Genomic DNA, 7288 nt, shown 5'->3' on the forward strand with positions numbered 1-7288 from the left:
AGCTGGTCTTTTTTAGCAGCTTGATTTTCAATTGAAATATCATTGACTTCTTTGACCTTCAATATTTTAGTCTTCAGTTTGTCTCTAGTATCCTTTGACAAGATATGCTTTCTTTCGGGCGACTTTCGACTTGGAGACGTTTGCTTTAATGATTTTGCTGCTTGCAGTCTGATACTGTCTTGGTTTTGTTGCTTCATCATATCTAAGTGCATCTTTACTGGGCAATTGGGTATTAGATGATTAATGCCACATCCATAGCAATACACATCTATTCCTATTTGTTCTATACTAGGTTGAGGTATTTGTTCATAATATTGTTGGTATTCGTTGCCCATAGTATCTTTGATCAAATATGTCATCAGCATGACATGTAGGTACTTGAAAACCAACACTGACGATGGCTTTGACTGATTGCCCTTATCTTTTTCGACTGTGGCATTCTCAAGAAGCTTGTAATAGCTTCCATTGTAACCCTGGTAGATGGTCGTTTCCGCCCCTGCTTCGGTGACCAACTTTAATTCTATGTCTGTTATGAACATGTGATCCTTTATCTGTGGCTTTTGTATAGTTTTAGGACTATGTTGTCGACTCGATCCTTTATGTGGCTTCTGTTGTCCGTTGAATTGTAAAAGAGGATTGTGACTCTCCTTCTTTGTTTGCAGTTGATAGGGTTGTCTTGATGGCAATAAGTGAGGTGGAGATTGGACTCCCCCCATTCGAGTGTGTTCCCTATCTGTAAGAGGCATCTTTATTATGCCAGATGTGGATATTCCAGCTTTGTCATCTAGCTCAGCTGATTGAGCTAGGTCTTAGTGAAGTCGTGCTAACTCATTAGCTGATACTTCCATTGATTGTACGTGTGCTTGTGTTGGTGCATTTTGTGGTGCATGTGCAGTGTTCTGTACATGTGAATGTTGTGTTGTGGCACTAATTTGTGTAATGAAAGGAGTTGAATTGTGCTCATACAAATTCACATTCTGATCCTGTGTCTGTGGAAGCCTAGGGCTTTCAATTTGCACTTCCTTGTCTTCTAGCAATGGACTTTGTGCAATAGTGGCAGTATGACTAAGATTTACCTGGTTGGATATCATTTCGTCATGTGTCCGTCGTTCAATTTGGTCTTGCGGAGTTGCAGGTGATAAGATGACAGCTACAGCTCCTTGTGAGAATTTATCTGCCATACAATCCATATCATAGTATCTTCCATCTATATCGTAGCTCTTGTCTCCGATGCGCGCTGCCCATAGCGTCCGAGGAACAGACTCGCTAAATGTCCTTGCCCCTGTGATTTGAATCCATCTTTGCCAATTAGAATCCACATAAATTGGATCTTTCCATCTCGTTTCGTGGATCCAATTGAGAGCTATCGCTTCAGGTTGCTTGTTGACTTCCGAAGTTGTTGAAGGCAACTGTTGTTTGCACATGGCCTCAGGGAATTCTTTCCTGCTGACTGTGTCTTCAATTTTTGGCAGATTGATTATAGTAGGCCCCGTCTCTCGAGTTATTTCTCTGTTCTGAGCTACCACTGTATCTGCATTGGAAGCTAAAGGTAAGCTCATTATCAAGAGGTAAACATTACCACTTGTCGACACGTATTTGTAACCCAACTTTGAACCATCTTCATGAGCTATGAAGCATTGATCTGGCTCTTCCGTTGCTTGATGAGTTGTTTCCGCTTTGTACCATCTACCTTCCATGTCTCTATAGAGACTGCTATAGTTTTTGTCTTTGTAATTTGACTTTATCAAGTGCACCGTGACTCGAAAATTGCTAACCTCTGGAAGATCTTGCCTGTGCAATTTTATTATGTCCAGCTCACTACCTGGTTTGAGCTTCATGTACACCAATCCCAAACAATCTTCCATTAAGTTCTTTTGCGAATTTGCCATGTTGGTAGCTTCTTCTACTTCCAAAACCTGTATTGTCGGACTTTTCAGAGCATTTTGCTTAGATTTTAGATAGCGATTGTCTGCCTCGTCCATGTAGCATGGAAAGTCTTTGAAATGACCTATTAACTCCAACCTGACACCAACTGATTTGACTATTATTAATGAGCTTGAAGATGCATCATAACTACTTGGTTTTGCCAATATTTCCATTGATTGTGGCTGCTGCATCTTCTGCTCCATTTTGATTTTATCCCTGTCACTGACTTGCTGAGCACTTGTATCCTTTTTCTAGCCTCTCCCACGGGTGACCAGTGGTTTTCCTGATTCAAAGTTCTCTGCTAGGCTTAGCTGTTAGCACTGCTCTGACTGTCAGCTGCGATGGTTTGATTTACCTGTATAGCTGTAGCACCAGTTGGCAAGTTACTTACCACTGTACTACAACGACTGCTCCCTTTGTAGCAATTCTTGAGTCGATCTAACCTGTGTTCAATTTAGCACTCAATCTGCAAAATTCTATTTAGCTGGCAAACTTTTTTCCACAATGAATGCAAAAATATTGATGTACTTTTGACGGCCCCACTTGTGCCTTAAGCTCGAAGGTGACTTTCAAGTTAGCACAAGAGAAGTATGCACAACTTGCACTAATTTGCTAGCTAATGACCGGTTTAGAACTCTGCAGACACTTGCGTCTTGATATCACAAAGTCATGGTTTCTTGTGTATGGTCTTACCGTACCAAATTTGTCAATGAACTCTCAATTTTACACTAGACCGCAGTTAGCTTTTACACCTTCCCGTGAGTGACCAATGGTCTTCCCGAATGATAATTTCAATCTGGGTAGAATCAGCAGTCTTTTAATGATCAATTTGAAGGCCCAAAGACCAAATCCGGTTCAATTTTCAGCTTTCCGATGATGCAAAAGTCGCCTGCACTTGTGTTCGCTCTAGGTCAACTTACTCGGTTGATTTTAGTGTCTGCCCGATATTTGTCCTTTACTTCGATTTAGAATTCCCGCAGGCTTGCAAGAGTTCTCATAAGAAATGAAGCCGATATTGTCAATAAATGACTCACTAGCCCGTCTCCTAGGTGCTCAATGTCGTAGGTCTAGTGATGTCAATGTGAATCTCAATACTCAACAATGTCTCAATGGCGCTCACTAACTAATGGCTCAAATCCAATGTCACAAAAGAGTGAGTCAAAATGATCTCGAACGTGTCAATGAGATCTCTAGGATAATCGACAATCCCAGTCATCAAGCTATCTCACCTGCTCTATGTGCAATGAGGGTATGCTCAATGTAGAAGGTCACAGAATTGCAAGATATGGTCTCACAATTACTCTCAGTGTGATGCTCTCTACGCTTCACCTTGTCTCAATTCTGGCCACGTGCTCACTTGTGCTCATAGCAATCAGCCAGGGCGAGAGCCGGGAGAGTCCGCAGCTACTGAGTGGTGTACATGATCATACATGTCATGCATATGAGACTTCCATACTTGTGAAAGTAGCTTCACCGTAAAGAAATTCGCAAGTAACAAGATCTCCATGATGGTAATTGGAGTCTACCCACGTCAATGTTGCCTCTGGGCCATCGTCATTATCCATACTTCCAATGTTTTCATCGAAAATGGCATAAAGATGTGAATTGCCTGGATTTTGCCATAATTCTGGAGGAGTCCTTGCCACTCTCATGAGACATGTTTGCGTGTGATGGGATCATGGGAGGGGCCAAGTGCGAAGATTGCGAGCTGAAAGTGGCCGAGGCAGGTGCATGAGCATCAACTGATCAGGACCGGGTTTTGAGCAATCATAAACTGGGACTCAGATGAGAGAGAGCCAAAGCAGCCAATACCCAGTGTGTGTGTGTATTTTTGCGCTTTTTCATGCCTCATCGAGTGCGTGCTCGTGTGCTGAGGGCGTAGGCGCTCATAGCGGGCAAGGGAGGTGAGCTGCTCACGGCGGGCCAGGTAAAGCGAGAGAGAGAGACAATGTGTGCGAAAGACAGAGAGAGAGCGTGCGTGATAGTGTGGTGAGGGTTGCAATGCTGAGAGCGAGTAGCGGCCAATCGATGCCCGTGGCGGGACCAGCGAACTAGGCACGCGGGAAGCAGTGAAAGCAAGCGACGATATTGCTGACGAGCCCAAGCTTTACGGCTGCCACATGACAAAAGTGCACAGCGAGGTCAGAGGTGTGTGTGTCGTGAGCTACGAGACAAAGCTGCGTGGTGGGGTCCGTGAGCAAGACTGCAGAGTAGTGTGTGTGTGCCAACAGTGGTATCAGTGGCTTGTGTGCCTCGTGGGCCAAGTCAGGCAAGCCACGTTGTGTGAGCCCAGCGCAATCAACGGGGTAGAAAAAAAAACGTAGGAGGACTCGGGAGCGTCGCATGCATGCGTAGGAGGACTCGGGCCAGCAGCGCGTAGGAAGACTCTGTGGGCGAGCGCGTAGGAAGACTCTGGCAGGTGAGTATATATATATATATGTATATTTTTTTATTTTTTTATTTTTTTAAAAAATGAAATTAAAAAAAACAACAAAAAATCATACAAATAAATTAAAAAGAAACACACATAAAAAAAAAAAAAAAAATACAAAAACACATGAAAATACAAAAATTACATTAAAAATTTCAAAAATAATACAACAATTCCAAAAGGCTCACAGAAAATTCAAAAACTCACAAAATAAATCAATAAAATACTCAAATATTAAAAAAAACACATACAAAATTACAAAAAATGAACACAAATAATATTAAAAAAAAACACACAAACTAATTCAAAAAACATACAAAAAAATCAAAACATGCATAAAATTACTAGAAAACACAAATGATATAAAAAACACACAAAATAATGAAAAAAAAACACAAAACAATCACAAAACACAAACAAAAATAAAAAATCATAGAAAAATAATAAAATACACAAATATAAATAATAAATAAAAAATCAAATCTTATCAAACAGAAAACCTAAAAATGTAAAAAAAATTTAAACTAACACGCAAAAACACAAAAAAAAAATTATTACCCCGGCACTCCACAATCCACCCGAATTAAGCGATTTATCAAATTTCTTAGCATAATTAGCACATTTGAGTAAAAATTAGCAAAAATTGCCAAAAATTACCAAAAAATGTCAAAAATTACCAGAAAATTCCCAAAAATTCTAGATCAGCCCACCGACCTAAACATTCGTAGTCAAGCAATCAAATCACCAAAATTGATCACTTACTTAATCAAAATCGCACAAACATCATTCTTTAAGTACACAAATCATCTCGAAACTGCGCTTAACTAAACACAAAAATCACCCTCTCTTGCACGATGACTAATCGCAGTCAAAACAGCATTTTGCATCAATTAAACATCAATTCGAGCATCCAAATCTCAAATTTAATCAATCATTAACACGCTTTTTGCATCAAATCATGCACATAAGCATACATAACCAAATTTGACCGAATTTCAGGAGCATTTCGGCGTCACAACGGAATTAGAAAAGCATAACCATAACTCATTGACAACCATAAGAAATCACATGCTTCGCATAAGCAAATTGGACTCCAAAACAGCCCCAAATTATCCCAAATTAGGCACTTCCGCCTACACTCAAGCGGGCATAAACCGCACCTAGTTTTGCATTTTACGAATGTACTTGGTTTATGAACCAAACCTGCACCTAAAATCTGAGAATTAGCATTAATTTCAGCACCGTAATTAGCCACAAACTCAGCGATTAAGCACTTGATTAGTGCCCAACACACTAGTGTGTGTGTGTGTGTGTGTGTGTGTGTGTGTGTGTATGTATGTGTGTGTCGATCCCGTAAAATCACCTACACACAACCAACAAAAATATCAATGTGTAGCATCGTTTAGCATAAATGTAAACACATAATCATCATGGACATGCATCAAATAATCAATACAAATGAGCACTTTGCAAAATGCCCAAATAATTAGTGAATGAAATTAGTGAATAATAGGTGATTTCGGCTACGATTTGCGCACAAATGGAGTAGGATATGAGTGTGTGGATCACATAGGCATGTTGTCCATACACCCAACTCACTTTCTACTTGTGTGTAGCACAAAAGACACTTACCAATCAACGGGAAATTAGCATCAAAGTTAGGGGAAATTAGTGAAAATTAGTGAATTTAACGATCAAAATTAGTGATCAAAATCAAAAACTAATGATGTGTGTGGGTTGTTTTGTGATGTTTTAGGCATTATCAATGCTAACCCAAGCACTAATCACACTAAAAACCACTCAATTAATCAACACACCTAATCTAAAAACTAACAAAATTAACAAAAAATTAGGGAAATTAGTGTCTCCTAATCACACCAATGGCACCTCTAGCTTAGGCAATCGATCCCCGGCAACGGCGCCAATGTTGGGTCGTCATCCTAGCATAGGGGGAAGATCAACATAATGTCAATCCGAGGAGCACGATCCGGCTAGGGCATGGAAACACACAAGTGGCGTTGTGCGTGCCAAACGGAGGATTAGGAGGTGAGACCTACACACAAAGAAAGCTACGGAGCGGGTGTGATGATGCTACGAGGAGTGAGCACACTACTAACTCTACCATTCGGCCTAATCGCTCACACACAAGCTTAATCACGCACTACTCTCTAATCAACCACTAATCCAACTCTAATCAAACAAACCATGAGCATAGATTAGCATAGAATGACCACACCGGGCACCAACACTCTACACAATCCTACACACACTTAGTAGCATGCTTAATCAAGAGGAAAACATGAAAAAGAGAGAGATTAATCACAAAATCAGCCACTAATCTTTGATTAATCGAGGCATTGATTACACCAAGAGCAAATAAGAGAGAAGAGGTTAGAGTTTAGCTATTGGAATGTAGCCGATTCGTCCATGTGCACGCGTAGAGAGCTCAAGGACTCCATAGCCATCTCCTTCTTCACAAAGCTTATCTCAAGTGAGTCCGAATCCCCCTTTCAGATTGTGCATTTTGAGTTATATACTCACTAGACTTTTTAGAAGTGGCCGGGCGCCCAAATGGCCAGACTCACTTAATCTGCTATCTGCACTGCCTAGGATCTAAATATAGCTCAATGTTTACAACTTGGAACTCTTAATGAGCCCAAAACATGATTACAATCCGCATTTGCGGTCATTTGTCGGAAAATCCTAAAACTTAAGTGACCGTCACTTGTGACCGTAACTTCATGGATAGTTGTTAATTCCGATTCTTCTCTGCATCTGTAGCTTGTGTTGCTTCATCTTCATCTTTACTTCACATCCGCATCATTTGGCCTCGTTAGTATTTACTAAAAATAGTAAATAGCATCTTTGGCTGGTCCGTTTCGCCATTGTTGACTTATCCGCCAAACAAAAGGATTCCTTGAATTGAGTGGG

The sequence above is a fragment of the Adiantum capillus-veneris genome, chromosome 29 (assembly GCF_014529385.1).
Source record: "Adiantum capillus-veneris isolate H3 chromosome 29, ASM1452938v2, whole genome shotgun sequence".
NCBI lineage: Eukaryota > Viridiplantae > Streptophyta > Polypodiopsida > Polypodiales > Pteridaceae > Adiantum > Adiantum capillus-veneris.